The following is a 15,040-nucleotide window of genomic DNA, read 5'->3' as shown; positions in this document are numbered from 1 at the left end:
CCGATTGCTTTGAGGGGGCTCCTACCGGAAAATGTTCGAGTAGCCATTGTGAGGCTATGTGCATTCCTCAATGCAATCTCTCAGAAGGTAATCAATCTAGAAGATCTACCACGGTTACAGAACGATGTGGTCCAATGCCTTGTCAGTTTCGAGTTGGTGTTCCCACCATCCTTCTTCGATATTATGACGCACCTCCTGGTCCACCTAGTCGAAGAGATTTCCATTCTCGGTCCTGTATTTCTACAAAATATGTTCCCCTTTGAGAGGTTCATGGGAGTATTAAAGAAATATGTTCGTAACCGTGCTAGGCCAGAAGGAAGCATCGTCAAGGGCTATGGAAATGAGGAGGTAATTGAGTTCTGTATTGACTATGTTCCTGACCTTAAGCCGATTGGTATTCCTCAATCGCGGCACGACGGAAACTAAGTGGAAAAGGCAAGATCGGAAGGGAATCCACGATATGTATGGACGGTCATTCTATGACTGAAGCACACCACACAGTTCTGCAAAATTCCAGCTTGGTGGCTCCGTACTTCGAGCAACACAAGAATATTTTACGCTCGGACAACCCGGGGAAGCCTGAATCCTGGATTAGAAAGGCCCACATGGAGACTTTCGGCAGTTGGTTGCGAAAACATTTAATGAATGACAATGATGTTGGAGATCAGCTGTACATGTTGGCCAAGAAACCATCTTCGACTATAACGACTTTCCAAGGGTACGAGATAAATGGGAATACATTTTACACCATCGCCCAAGATAAAAAGAGCACCAACCAAAACAGTGGTGTCCGCTTTGATGCAGCAACCGAGAATGGGCAAAAGGTCACATATTACGGTTACATAGAGGAGATATGGGAACTTGACTATGGACCCTCCTTTAAGGTCCCTTTGTTCCGGTGCAAATGGTTCAAGCTAACAGGAGGTGGGGTAAAGGTGGACGAGCAATACGGAATGACAATGGTGGATTTCAACAATCTTGGTTACCTTGACGAACCATTCGTCCTTGCCAAAGATGTCGCTCAGGTTTTTTATTTGAAGGACATGAGTAGCAAACCGAGGAAACGGAAAGATAAGAAAACGATCAGTACATCATGCGATGATCCAAAGCGCCACATTGTTCTTTCAGGGAAAAGAAACATCGTGGGAGTGGAGGACAAGACAGACATGTCAGAAGATTATAATATGTTTGGTGAAATTCCGCCCTTCAAAGTGAACACTGACCCAAGCATTAAGTTAAATGATGAGGATGCTCCATGGATACGGCACAATCATAAGCAAGCAGGGACACAAGGGAAGAATTGATGTGTAATAATTTATTGTACCAAACTTTGTATTTGGTCGATGAACTGAATGATATATCAAACCTTTTGTCAAACCTTCAAGGGATTTTAAAATGAATTAGTTTTATTTTTCTGATTTTTTTGATATATAATTGTATTTTTAAGATTTTAAAATGAATTAGTTTTATTTTTCTGATTTTAAAAGGAAAAAGGAAGAAGAAGAAAGAAGGAAAAAGGAAGAAAAAACAGAAGAAGAAAAAAACAAACAGAAGAAAAACATAAGAAAAAACAGAAGAAAAAAACAAACAGAAGAAAAAAACAGAAGAAAAAACAGAAGAAAAAAGGAAAAAGGAAAAAAGGAAGAAAAAAACAGAAGAAAAAAGGAAAAACAGAAGAAAAAAACAAACAGAAAAAAACATAAGAAAAAAACAGAAGAAAAAAACAAACAGAAGAAAAAACAAAAGAAAAAAGGAAGAAAAAAAAGAAGAAAAACAAAACAAAATAAATAAAGCAAAAAAGAAAACAAAAAATAGGCAAAAAATAAAAAATATGCCACCTACTGGGCCACCACGGCCTGAATACGACTAGAAACCCATTAATGGGCCAGGATTCAGGCCCGCAGAAGGCCCAGTAGGCCCACAGGCACATAGTGACAGAATAGGCCCATAAGCCTGCATTTGAGAGGAGCTCGAAGTGGTGAGCGCAGCCGTGCTTATAAACCACTGTCGAAGCCTCTCGGCTAGCGAGGTGGGACTAAACATCCCACCGCACCGCGCCAGTTCCAGCACAGACCCTTTAGTCCCGGTTGGGGAGGAGGACCGCGACTAAAGGGTACCCTTTAGTCGCGGTTGTTGTCCCCAACCGCGACTAAATGGTCTTTCTGCGCGGGAACTAAAGCGGCGCCAAAACCCTTTAGTCCCGGTTAGGGAGGCGGACCGCGACTAAAAGGTACCCTTTAGTCGCGGTTGGTGTGGCCAGCCGCGACTAAAGGGTACCTTTAGTCGCGGTCCGCCTCCCCAACCGCGACTAAAGGTGCGTCTATAAATACTGCACTTACAGTTTCGCCATTTCCCATTCTCCTCTCTCTCGACGCCGAAGCGCTGCCCCGACGCCGATCGACGCCGAAGCCCTGCCCCGACGCCGACGCCGACGCCGAAGCCCTGCCCCGACGCCGACGCCGACGCCGAAGCCCTGCGCGCCGCCGCCCTCGTCCCCAGTGAGCGCCGCCTCCGCCCGTGCCCTGCCCTTGCCCGCCGCCCGTGCCCTGCGCCCTTGCCCGCCGCCCGCCGCCCGCCGCCCGACGCCCTGCCGCCCGCCGCCCGCCGCCCGCTGGCCCTGCCTGCCGTCCTCCGCGCGCCGGCAGAAGAAGAAGAAGGAAGAAGAAAAAGGAAGAAGAAGAAGCAGAAAGAAAAAGGAAAAAGGAAGAAGAAGAAAGAAGGAAGAAGAAAACAAAAGAAAAACAGAAGAAAAACAAGAAAAAGGAAGAAAAAAGGGAAAAGGAAGAAAAAAAAGAAAAAGGAAGAAAACAACAGATGAAAAACAAAGGAAGAAGAAAAAAAGAAAGAAGAAAAAAAACAAACAGAAGAAAAAAACAAAAGAAAACAAAAAAAGGAAGAAGAAAAAAGAAAGAAGAAAAAAAGAAAGAAGAAAAACAAAGGAGGAAGAAAAAAAAAGGAAGAAGAAAAACAAAGGAAGAAGAAAAACAAAGGAAGAAGAAAAAAAGAAAGAAGAAAAAAAAAGGAAGAAGAAAAAAAGAAAGAAGAAAGAAAGAAGAAAAAGGAAGAAGAAAAAAAGGAAGAAGAAAAAGGAAGAAGAAAAAGGAAGAAGAAAAAAATGAAAACCAAATGAAAACCAAAAGAAAGAAGAAAGAAAAAGGAAGAAGAAAAAAAGAAGAAGAAAGGAAGAAGAAAGGAAGAAGAAGAAAGAAAGAAAAAAGAAAAATGAAGAAGAAGAAAGAAAGAAGAAAGGGAGAAGAAGAAAGGAAGAAGAAGAAAGGAAGAAGAAGAAAGAAAGAAGAAGAAAGGAAAAAGGAAGAAGAAGAAAGAGGAAGAAGAAAGGAAGAAGAAGAAAGAAAGAAGAAAGAGGAAGAAGAAAGGAAGAAGAAGAAAAAAAGAATTTTTACTTAAAGAATCTTATTTTTTAATTCCTCCTCCTCTATGTCCCCTTAATCTTATTTTTTAATTCCTTTATACTTAAAGAATTTTTACTACATGCAGGAGTGACATATGGCGGACGATAGAACCGAGCCGCTTAGGGATCCGAAGGCTGAACGTTATTTAATGGGCATCATCAACAACGAGATTCCTTATGTGCCGGGCTCAGAATATGAGCAACAAGAGGATGTAGTCTCTTCTTATCTGAACCTTGACGGTGGAACAGAGATTGTCGATGATCAAGAAGGTGAACGAACGGACATTGTCGACGGAGGTCAACCGTCAACAACCGACGATCTCGAATTGCAAGTAGCAACCACCTCCGGCGAGGTATATATATACATTGAGCATCTCGTGATACAAACTTACTGAAATGTGAATACATATGTATTAACGCGCGCGACTCTCTTTCTTTTTTTAGCCCTCCGGATCGAGTACGACAAAGCGTGGCAAATCCAAGGCGATCAAAACAGGAGAAACATATGCCATTGAGTTTGTCAGTGAAACCGGCAAGCCCCTACAGCACACCTCAAAGTTTATCAACCAATGCGGAGTCGTTGTTAGAGACAACGTCCCGATCACCGTCCAGGAATGGAAGGAGCCAAAGAAGGCACGTCTTGGTTTCAGTTTTGTCGACAAGAGAACGAAAAAGGATTGCTGGAGAAAGCTTATGGAACATTTCATTCTACCTCCGGAATACAACAAAGTCGATGAATTCGGTAACGAGGTTCCGGGTGGACGTCAGAGGAGGAGGCTAGTTAAAGAGTTCGCTCTTCAGAAGATGGGCGAAGCATTCTGGAACTTCAAGAAAAATTTAACCCGTTACTATGTCAACAAGGGCAAGACTCCGGATTTCAATGGACAACATGAGAAACTGAAAGATGATTGGCCAGAATTTGTGAGGCAAAAGCAATCGGAGCATTTCAAGGAAATATCAAAAAAAATAAGGATAATGCGAGTAAGAAAAAGTTCCATCATATTATGGGGCCAGGAGGATACCGCCTTTCGGAGCCTAGGTGGCAGAAGATGGAGGAGGACCTGAGGGTGCGAGGAATCCCTCTAGGTACAGAGGGATGGGACCCAAGGGCCAAAAGCTGGTGGTACGGGCATGGGGGATCGCTAGACCCGGAGACAGGGGTGTGTGTTCACCGGCAGAGACAGTTTGCTCCCACCCAAGCCCTTATTGACGCAATGACCCAAGCTCAAGAGGGCTTGATCAAGTTCAACAGAGAGAAAGACGCACTGACAACAGCCCTCGGGAATGATGAACACGGAGGACGTGTACGAGGCAAAGGCAAAGTTCCGTGGAAAGTAGGGTTTTCCCAGGACAATGACCCGTACTGTTACAGAAGCCGTAAGAGAAAGACGGACCGGGATGCAGATCTTATGACGAAGTTTGCATCGGAACTCCATGAGTTGAAGCAGACCGTGCATGAACTAGTGAAAGAAAAATCGGCTGCAGGGCCGCATGAAGATCATGAAGTGGATCGCGGAAGCCAGCAGCGGAGAAGTAGCGTGGCTTCCACGGATGTCCCGCCTGGTGCTAGTGCACCGATGATCGAGATTCGTGCACCGGAGCCTCACTACCCCGTGGATGATGTAAAGGAGATGAAAGAATGTGATCTGCATTATCCCGTGGGGAACGTTTCCACGAAGGTAGCTAGCGGCAGTGCTTTACCCTGTACACCTGGAGCACTCCACCACAACAACCCCATTGCATATGGCTATGCTCGTGTCACGGTGGACGACATAGTCCAAGGGTTTGAGGACCTGGAGATTGACAAACCTACACCCGAAGGGGAGAGAAGACTTGGAGATGTCAAGCGCCAGTTCATTCTATGGAAAAAGAAGTACATAGTGTTTCCAGGCGAGGCGCCAAGGCTAGCAAGTCCACCCCCCCTCCGATGGTGGTGGTGGCGGTGGTGGCGGTGGTGGTGGTCGTGGTGGTTCACCTACACCTCCTTCACGCCATTCGACGCCGTCCCCCGATCCACAACCTCCGGCGGGTACGACGCCCCCCAATCCTCCTCCGGCGGGTACGACGCCCCCCAATCCACCTCCGGCGAAGAAGCAGAAGCAGGCGGACAGCAAGGAAACCCGCTCCTGGACTATTAACCCGGACCCTTATGTACCTAAGACCACAAGGGTACCGGAGCCATCACTGAAGCCTCTCCTCCCAAGGCCTGGGGAACTTAGTGAAGCTGAAACCAAATTGGCCGCGTCTGCTGATTATGAGAAATGGAAGGCGGATATGAAGGCGAAAAAAGAGTCTGAGCCCAAGCAAGTATTCACTGAGAAGCAAAAGAAGTGGGCTAAGGATTTTTTGACGACACCGTCCCAAGCCGAGCTGAATATGCCTGACGACTATGGACATGAACTTCGTAGGCAAGCAAAAATATTGAAGGAGGAGAAAGAAGAAAGTAAAAAAAGCGGGAAACAAGTTGACCAGCTCGGGATGCAGAAGAAACAATCGATCCCCCCGCTCATAGTGAAAGCCGGTCCGGAAGAGGACCCCGAGATCATAGCAGCTGCGGCAGCACTTGGATTGACTGTACCGGGTGCCATGAAACAAGCGTCCGAGATGGGTTTGACTCTTCGTGCCTTCTTAGGCCTTGAGGATGCGCCAGTATGTGAGATAGCATTACAATATGTGCGGAATGGGCCTCTCGTCGAGCCTGCGCGGGAAAAGAGTCTACCACCACAAATGCGAAATCTGCTACGTTGGTACAAGCAATTCATAACATGGGCCGACAAAGAATATGTTTATGCGGATGTTACAGATGAGCATCACACCAAACGGTACTCTGTAGAAATTCATATGAGTGAATTGTTCCAGCTGTTCAATCTGCGCGACCTCGACAAATCTATGCTGAGTTGCTACGTTCTGTAAGTGATTTATTTCTACCTCATCTCGTTCTTCATTGTCTGCACTATATATATATATATATATTGTCCTAACTATATTGTTGCCTACGCTATTATGCAGATTGAAGATTTGGGAATGCAAAATAAGAAACATCCATGATGTTGGGTTCATTGACCCACATATCGTTAATGGACATGTGTTACAACATCACCCCGAAGACGTGGAGAAAGACCTGTACAAGTTTCTTAGAAAGCATCAACTCAAAAGTCATATTCTATTTCCTTACCATTTTGGGTGAGTGTTTCTCTCTTGTGCCCATTCTCTTTTGTTTACTCCATGCATGGTATGTCTAATCGATGAGTTATGCATGACTGTGCATGTGACGTGTCCGCAGGTTCCACTGGATTCTGCTAAATATTGAACTTCACACCTCCAGAGTTCTAATCATGGACTCTATGGATTCGGATCCAAAGCGTTGGGCCGACATGAGAAAAATGCTGCAAAAGTAATTATTTTCAATCATTTGAGCTCTATATCGATCGGTCTCTTTCGTTCATTTCCTAATATCAAGTAACTAATAACTTCCTTATTCATTTAATTTTCTTTGCCCTGTAGGGTTTGGAGACGGTTCTCAGAAGAAATTGTCGGTGAACTGAAACATGAGCTAGATTTCAGAAGGTTAGTTAATGTGGATAAGCAGCCACCGGGGACCAATCTATGTGGATACTATGTTTGTGAGAACATCCGGAGACACACCACTGAGCGGAAGGCATCGGATAGCGTGCGGAACGCGACGGATAACTTGCGGAGGAGGCTTAGTCCAGAAGCTCGCTTCCGACCAATTCAAGAAGAATTAGCAGGATTTTTCATGAGGGAAGTCATCAATCCTAAAGGAGAACACTATACCGAGGACGAAGAAATTTATATGCATACCCGAGATTGAAACTTGTACGAAGTTGTATATGGTCATCCATCCTAATTGTGTATGGAAACTTTTTCGAAGTTGTATATGGTCACCCGAGATTGAATATATATTATATATTCCTCTTGAATTCTTCTTGTTTGAAATTTCATATGCATGTATATAGCAGCGTAAAATATGTGTACTGAAACTTTATCAAAATTAATATAAAACACAAAATATAATATAAAAGAAATAAAACATTCCAAACTAAAAAGAAACCAGGTTTAGGGGGGCTAAAACCCTAAACCTGCGGAGGAGCCCTTTAGTCCCGGTTGGCCACGAGAACCGGGACTAAAGGTCCTCCGCCCCGACGGACCACGGGCGCCCACGTGGACGGGCCTTTTGTCCCGGTCAGCCACAAAAACCGGGACTAAAGCCTTTAGTCGCGGTCCGTAAGAGGCGCGACTAAAGGGGGGGTCTTTAGTCGCGCATATTTAGTCCCGGTTGCACATCCGGGACTAAAGGCTGTTGCGAACCGGGACTAAAGGGCTTTTTTCTACCGGTGTACAGCCGTAACACTGGGCTGCTACCCCGTCCCCAAGTGCATACAACAGAGCCTCCTATGAGCGTCCACGGTGAAGATCAGACCTTGGAAGACCAGAAACTGAGAGATATCATCATTTGGAAGGCACCACTCTGACCAAGTATGGCTTCCAACCTGCCACTGGAACAGCGAAAACTTGGTGCAAACTAGCAGATATGCGTTGGGCAATGAGAGGGGCGCGGTGAGGATGCCGTAGTCAATATCACAGTTGTGAGGGTATGGTAGTTGGGGTGGTCTTACTTGACCACCAGTGCTCACATTGACAAGGAGGCATTGTTCATGGCTTGAAAAGATGAGATAACCCTGCGAGCATCCTACAAATTCCATGTCATGTATAGTTTCACAAAGCAGGGGCACTGGACAGTTATTAGATAAGGTTGCATTCGTAGGATCAATGAGCTGCCATTTGGTATCGTAGAGAAAGTCGTTATGAGGGTAATAGCTGCGATGGGAACACACATCAGGCTGAAGGACAAGAGGGGGGAAGGCAAATGTAAACTTTGATGCGTAGGAGGAGAAGGCTACACGCTAAGAACAACATGTCCCAATAAATGCGAGGAGGTCATGGCAGGAGGTGAACAGAGCAATGATCTCGTGGATAAGGCAGTCTAGAAGGTCTGCCCAACCTCGGGGCGTAGAACTGGCGGGGGGAGATGGAGACCCGGGTGTTGAATATATTGTGTGCGTGTATATTATGTCTTGAGCCCACCTCCTAGTTCTTCCGTATAGTTGAGATTATGGCCCCTTCCTGTACATCATATATACGTGTCTGGTGCACCGATCAATGCAATTGTGTTGCACGGCTTAATCCTAGTCATCTACATGGTATGTATCGCACGTCGGTCCTAACCCTAGCCTAGCCTAGCCGCCGCCGGTTGCCGCCGCTCTCCCCACCCGACGCCACCGCCACCCGCCGCTGGCGGCGGCTCCTCTTTAGCCGCCGCAGCCGCCGGTCGCCGCCGCTCCCTCCTTTCCCGCTTCCGCACCGCCTCTCCACCACCCGTCCCCTGCCTTCCGCTGCCCTAACCACCGCCGCCACCCCCAGCCGCAGCCGCCGCCGCTCATCCCCTCACAGCTGTACTCCCTCCTGCAACCGCGCCAACCCCGTCCCCTCCAGCCGCCGCCGTCGCACCGGGCCGCCGCCGCCGCATCCATCCCATGCCGCCGCTTCTCCCTGGCCGCTACCGCGCCTCCTCCCCCAGCCGCCGCCGCCGCCGCTGTGATGTCTTCTGCCGCGTCGTCTTTCTTCGGCTACATGTAGGCGGATGCGCCGACTCCCTTCACCCACATGCAGCTAGCCCTGCCAATGGCCGGCGGCCATGCTCCGCCCGCCCCGGTTCAGCCCTATGGCGGCTTCGCCTCACTACCGGTCTCACCGCCATGGGACCCTACTTTGGTTGCACTGCACTCGGCCCCATCACCGGCGGCGCTTGGTACATGGATTCGGGCACCACCGCTCACATGACATCTCATACCGGTACTCTAACCCTCTTCACTCCGGTTCATACTCCTACTCGCATCATCGTTGGTAACGGTTCCTCTTTACCTATCACACATGTTGGTCGTACTTCGTTTCCTTCTACATCTACGCCTATCACTATGTCTAATAATCTTCTTATTTCTCCTGATTTTGTTACGAACCTTGTATCTGTTCGTCATCTTGCTCGTGAGAATCTCATTACCGTTGAATTTGATGATGTCGGTTTTTCTGTGAAGGATGCCCGTACTCGAATGGTCCTTCACCGTTGCGATACTCCCGGCGAGCTCTATCCGATGCACTCCTCTGCCACCGCCTCCACCACCCCAGTCGCCCTTCCCGCAGGTGTCGACCTTTGGCATGCTTGTTTGGGACACCCGAACCCCTTGCGTCAAATTATTAACAGTTTTTCATTCTCATGCAATAAGATCAACCACCATACTTGTGAGGCTTGTCGTCTTTGCAAGCACGTTCGTCTTCCTTTAGCGCATCTACCACTATTTCCACTTTTCCATTTCAGTTACTGCATAGTGATGTTTGGACATCCCCGCGCGGTTGCAAGCAACACGGGCTACCTATCCTATTTGGTGATCTTAGATGATTTCTCTCATTATGTGTGGACATTTCCTCTTCATCGCAAGTCCGGCGCCCTTGCCACACTCACCGCCTTTTATTGTCACCACACAGTTTGGTCGCCCTATCCTTGCATTACAAACTGACAACGGGAAATAATTTGACAACATCGCTGTTCGTAATCTTCTAGCCTCCCACGGCACTATCTTCCGCCTCACTTTTCCCTACACATCCCAACAAAATGGCTGTGCCGAGCGTATCCTTCGCACTCTTAATGACTGCGTCCGCATGTTGCTCTTTCAATCTAACGTGCCTCCCCGGTTTTGGCCGGACGCTCTCGCCACCGCCACCCTCCTCATCAACATCCGCCCGTGTCGCCCACGCTGGAACTATGCCCCTCACCATCTCCTCTTTGGTGCGCCCCCATCTTATGATGGCCTTCGCATCTTTGGATGTCTCTGCTCTCCTAGCATCGCTGCCACTGCGCCTCATAAGCTTGCACCTCGCTCCGTCGCTTGCATCTTCCTCGGCTACCCGCCTAACACTAAAGGCTACCGCTGTTACGACCCTGTCTCACATCGTGTATTCACCTCCCGACATGTTTACTTTTATGAGAGGTGTCTCCCTTTCAGCAGCAGGTAACTCTCGTCGCCCCGTCGCACCGGCCACCAGCGGCCCTTCGACGACCCCGTCAGGTGGACGGCCCCGCTCGGCTCTTGGACCGCCTCTGGGCTTCGGCGGTCCTCGCGCCGAGGGACGAGCTGCGCCTCGCGCCCCCACGACGCCCTCGTCGTCCCCTCCGGCCTCGCCGCCGGCTCTCTCCCTGGCCGCCTCGGGCGCGGCCCCTTCGCCGGCGCCTTCGCCCGCCATCTCGCTGGCCGCCTCGCCGACCACGCCGGCGGCCTCGCCGGTGCCCTCGCCGGCCTCGGCAGCCCCCTCGCCGACTGCTTCGTCGGCCGCCTCACCGGTGCCATCGCCGGCAGCCTCGCCGGTCACCTCGCCGGCCTCAGCTGCCTCCTCGGGCCTCGTCCCAGAGTTGCCATCTCGCCCCCTCACTCGGGCTCGAGCCCGCGTTCACCGCCCGAGTCTGTGGTACTCCAGCGACGAGTATCTCCTCGCTGCCTCCACCACCAAGTCGTCCCCGATTCCTGCGCCCGCCAGAGCAGCCCTACGTGATCCTCACTGGCTTGCTGCGATGTAGGAAGAGTTCGACGCTCTTCAACGGAACCGTAGTTGGACACTGGTTCCCCAGCCTTCTGGCGCCAACATTATCAGCGGCAAGTGTGTCTGTCGTGATAAGACCCGCTCGGATGGTACACTTGAGCGCTACAAGGCTAGCTAGGTGGTCCATGGGTTTCGGCAGCGTGCCGGCGTTGACTTCACTGAGACGTTTGCACCGGTTGTCAAACCGGGCAAGATCCGCACCGTCCTCCAACTAGCGGTCTCCCGTGGCTGGCCGGTTCATTAGACGAATGTCTCCAACGCCTTCCTTCATGGCCATCTTGCGGAGCAGGTTTACTGGGAGCAGTCCACCGGTTTCGTCGACGCCTCTCATCCTAGCCATGTGTGCTTGTTGTCCCGGTCTTTATACGGTCTCAAGAAAGCACCTCACGCCTGGTACCAGCGGATCGTCGTGTTCCTTCAGACACTAGGCTTCAATGTCACTCGCTCGGATGCCTCGTTGTTCGTCTATCACTGTGGTGACACGACTGCCTATTTGCTCTTCTACGTCGACGACATCATCCTGACGGCCTCCGCCTTAGCCCTTCTTCAGCAGATCACTCTCGGGCTGCGTGACGAGTTTGCTATCAAGGGCTTGGGCGCTCTCCATTATTTCCTTGGCATTGAGGTCGTCCGGCGACCCGACGGCTTCTTTCTTCATCAGCAGAAGTATGCGCATGAGCTACCTTAGCGTGCTGGCATGCTCAATTGTCACATTATTTCTACTCCTGTTGACACGAAGGCCAAGATTTCTTCTCTCGAGGGCTCTCCCGTGTCAGATGCCCCGTTCTACCAGTCCATTGTCGGTGCTCTTCAGTATCCGACACTCACTCGGCTAGATCTATACTATGCTGTTTAGCAGGTGTGTCTCCACATGCATGCCCCTCGTGACTCTCATTGGACACTCGTGAAATGGATTCTCCGATACCTCCGTGGCACAATGTCTCTTGGACTCACTCTCACGACGTCCACTTCTCTGGAGATGGTGGCTTATTCCAATGCTGACTGGGCTGGCTGCCCTGATACATGTCGCTCCACCTCTGGCTACTACGTCTACCTCAGTCCTTCACTCGTCTCGTGGTCGTCCAAGCGACAACCCACAGTTTCACGGCCGAGTACCGAGCAGTGGCTAACGCAGTCATCAAGTGCACCTGGCTATGACAGCTACTTCAGGAGTTGCATCATGATATCTCCCAGGCTACGATTGTCTACTGTGACAACGTCTCTGTGGTGTACCTTTCCGCCAACCCCGTTCATCATGTCGGACCAAGCACATTGAGCTGGACATTCACTTTGTGCGTGAGAAGGTGGCCCTTGGACGCATTCGGGTCCTCCATGTTCCGACCGCACAACAGTTCGTCAATGTGATGACTAAGGGACTGCCTACTTCCCCCTTCGCGGAGTTTCGTTCTAGTCTCTGCGTCTCTGGTGACGCTTCGACTGCGGGGGTGTTGAATATATTGTGTGCGTGTATATTGTGTCTTAGGCCCACCTCCTAGTTCTCCTGTATAGTTGAGGTTGTGGCCCCTTCATGTACATCATATATACGCGCCTGGTGCACCGATCAATGCAGTTGTGTTGCACGGCCTAATCCTAGTCTTCTACACCGGGCATGGCAAGCCTTCTCAGAGGAGCTTTAATTTGACTGTCTTTCATAATATGAACTTCTCTGTCAAACACAATAAATCAAGGTCAACAAATTGGAAGCAAGAACATATAAAAAATGGATATAGTAACTAGTTAAATTCTAGAAATATGGCAAGATGTGCTAGCCTTATGGTATTAATTAATAGAACAAATGCATTGAGTTCGGATAGGCATGAGTTAGTCATCTCTGTTTTTCTGTTTAGTCATCTCTGTTTCATTATGGTCTCAGAGCAGATATGCCACGATGCTAAACTTTGGTAACAGTTAATTAATGACAAAAATGCAGAAATGTGATAATATACTCGTACCATTATATTAAAAAATAACTGACATAAAAATGTAATTTATTTTCGAAATTTCCTCCTTGTCTGCTGAACATTTTTAAGCACTAGTACTTGAAGCAATTTGAGGTGATAGAACAACATTCATGTCAAGACATGGCAAAGTAGATGATGAAAAGAAAATAGGATCTTAGAATCAGATTCACAAACTGTATAGGTTAAAAAAAGATACAATTAGTAAGTAGGACAAACATGTCATATTTGGAGAAGACGAGCATACATTCCGTGACAATCAGGCTGACACTTTTACTGCATCACTAGAAGAACTGAAGAAGAGTATTGGTCAAGTATGACATCTGGCAATTGGATGGTGTGGCGCAATAAGAAGTTTACGTCCAAAAGGAAGGATTATAATATAGTTGATGCACTGATCGGATTGCTCAATTTTCAGAATAGAAAACCAAATAACCCAGCTCAATCCAGCTGCTGAACTGAAAAGCCAACTCATAGACATAGTAGTTGGAAACGCGGGTTGACACCGCGTCCCGTGCCCCAGGTTCATCGACCATAGGATTGAGTGAGTTGTAGAAAATATCGACATTGAAAGCTAGGTTGCAAAAACTATATATACTTCTACGGTTTTGTGCCAAAAACCACTAATTCGAGACTAATTTTTTGCAAAAAACACTAGTCGCCCACCTAGGCCGTTTTGAGCACGATTATGACAGATGGATCCCGCTGAACAGGACGACATGGCACGAAATAACATATCGCAAATAGGCAGAAAATGATAGACTAAACTGTAATAAAAGGGACAAAGAGGATAAGGTGGTGCTGTTAATTAAAAAAAAAGACGATAAGGTCTGACTCGTCCTTCCTCTCCCCAGCGCCCAGCTGTGCGCACGAGCTCCCGGCCGGTGAGCTCGGCATGAACGACGGCTCCACAACGCCCCACCTCCTTCTCCTTTGTCGCCTGCCTCCACCTTCCTCACGCTCCCCGGCCTCGGCCTCCCCTTGCTGCTCACCTATATTGACGCCGGCGAGGTGAAGAGGAGGAGCGACGGCGGCCAGCATAGGAGTGGTGAGGGAGGGCCAAATCCACCGACTGTGGGCATGGGGGTGCGGTCAATATGCTCGATGGTGAGCTCCGCGGTTGCCGGTGCCCTCCCTATCTCTCCCATCTATCCCTCCGACGAGCCAAATCTTTCTGATACGTACCGCCGCATGCAGGAACCACGCCGTCAAGCTCCGCCCAATGCTCAAGCCGCCGCCGCCGCCGCCGCTCCATTGCTCCGCCGTTCTAACCGGCAACGCCGCCATATCCACGCCGTCCTGCCACCCGTCCCCGACCACACCGGAGCTCCCCTGTGCCCCGCCACTAGAGCAAGCAGCAGCTGCGGCGACGCGCAAGGGGAGGGAGTGGCCGCCGACGTCCACCACCGTATCGGTGGGAGATGACGTGACTCGGGACGCGATTGCGCTTTTTATTCGGGGGTCTTTTTGCAAATAAATTGCATCGGGATGTAATTACATTTTTTCTTTGCCACGTCACCCTGTTCAGCAGGACCCACCTGTCATAATCGAGCACGAGACAGCCTAAGTGGGCGACTAGTCTTTTTTGCAAAAAAAAACAGCCATATAATTAGTGGTTTTTGGCACAAAATCATAGAAGCGTGGTTTCTACAACCCTAGTTTTCAATGTCGATGGTTTCTGAAATTTACTCCATGGGATGTGATGACCCGAACGCTGCCGGTACCAAGAGTTAGTGGAAATAATGGAGGAACATAAAGGGCACATGATAATCGGATTTTGCTCTCTTTCCTTAATCGAATTGTGCTTTCCATATACGATTCTTAAAGGATCAGACTGATCGACCCAGTCTGATCGTCACGATTTAATGGGATAGTGTCCCCCGTGTCGAATTGTCATTTCATAGATGTATACCCCAGTCAATCCCTAGTTTAGGCCCGTGACGAACTCATGCTTCAACTTTTCAACAGATTCTTAAACCGACTCTTGGTGAAAAGCATG

Source organism: Aegilops tauschii, chromosome 7, assembly GCF_002575655.3.
Source record: "Aegilops tauschii subsp. strangulata cultivar AL8/78 chromosome 7, Aet v6.0, whole genome shotgun sequence".
In the NCBI taxonomy this organism is placed as follows: domain Eukaryota; kingdom Viridiplantae; phylum Streptophyta; class Magnoliopsida; order Poales; family Poaceae; genus Aegilops; species Aegilops tauschii.
Note: the sequence above shows the minus strand (reverse complement) of the source record.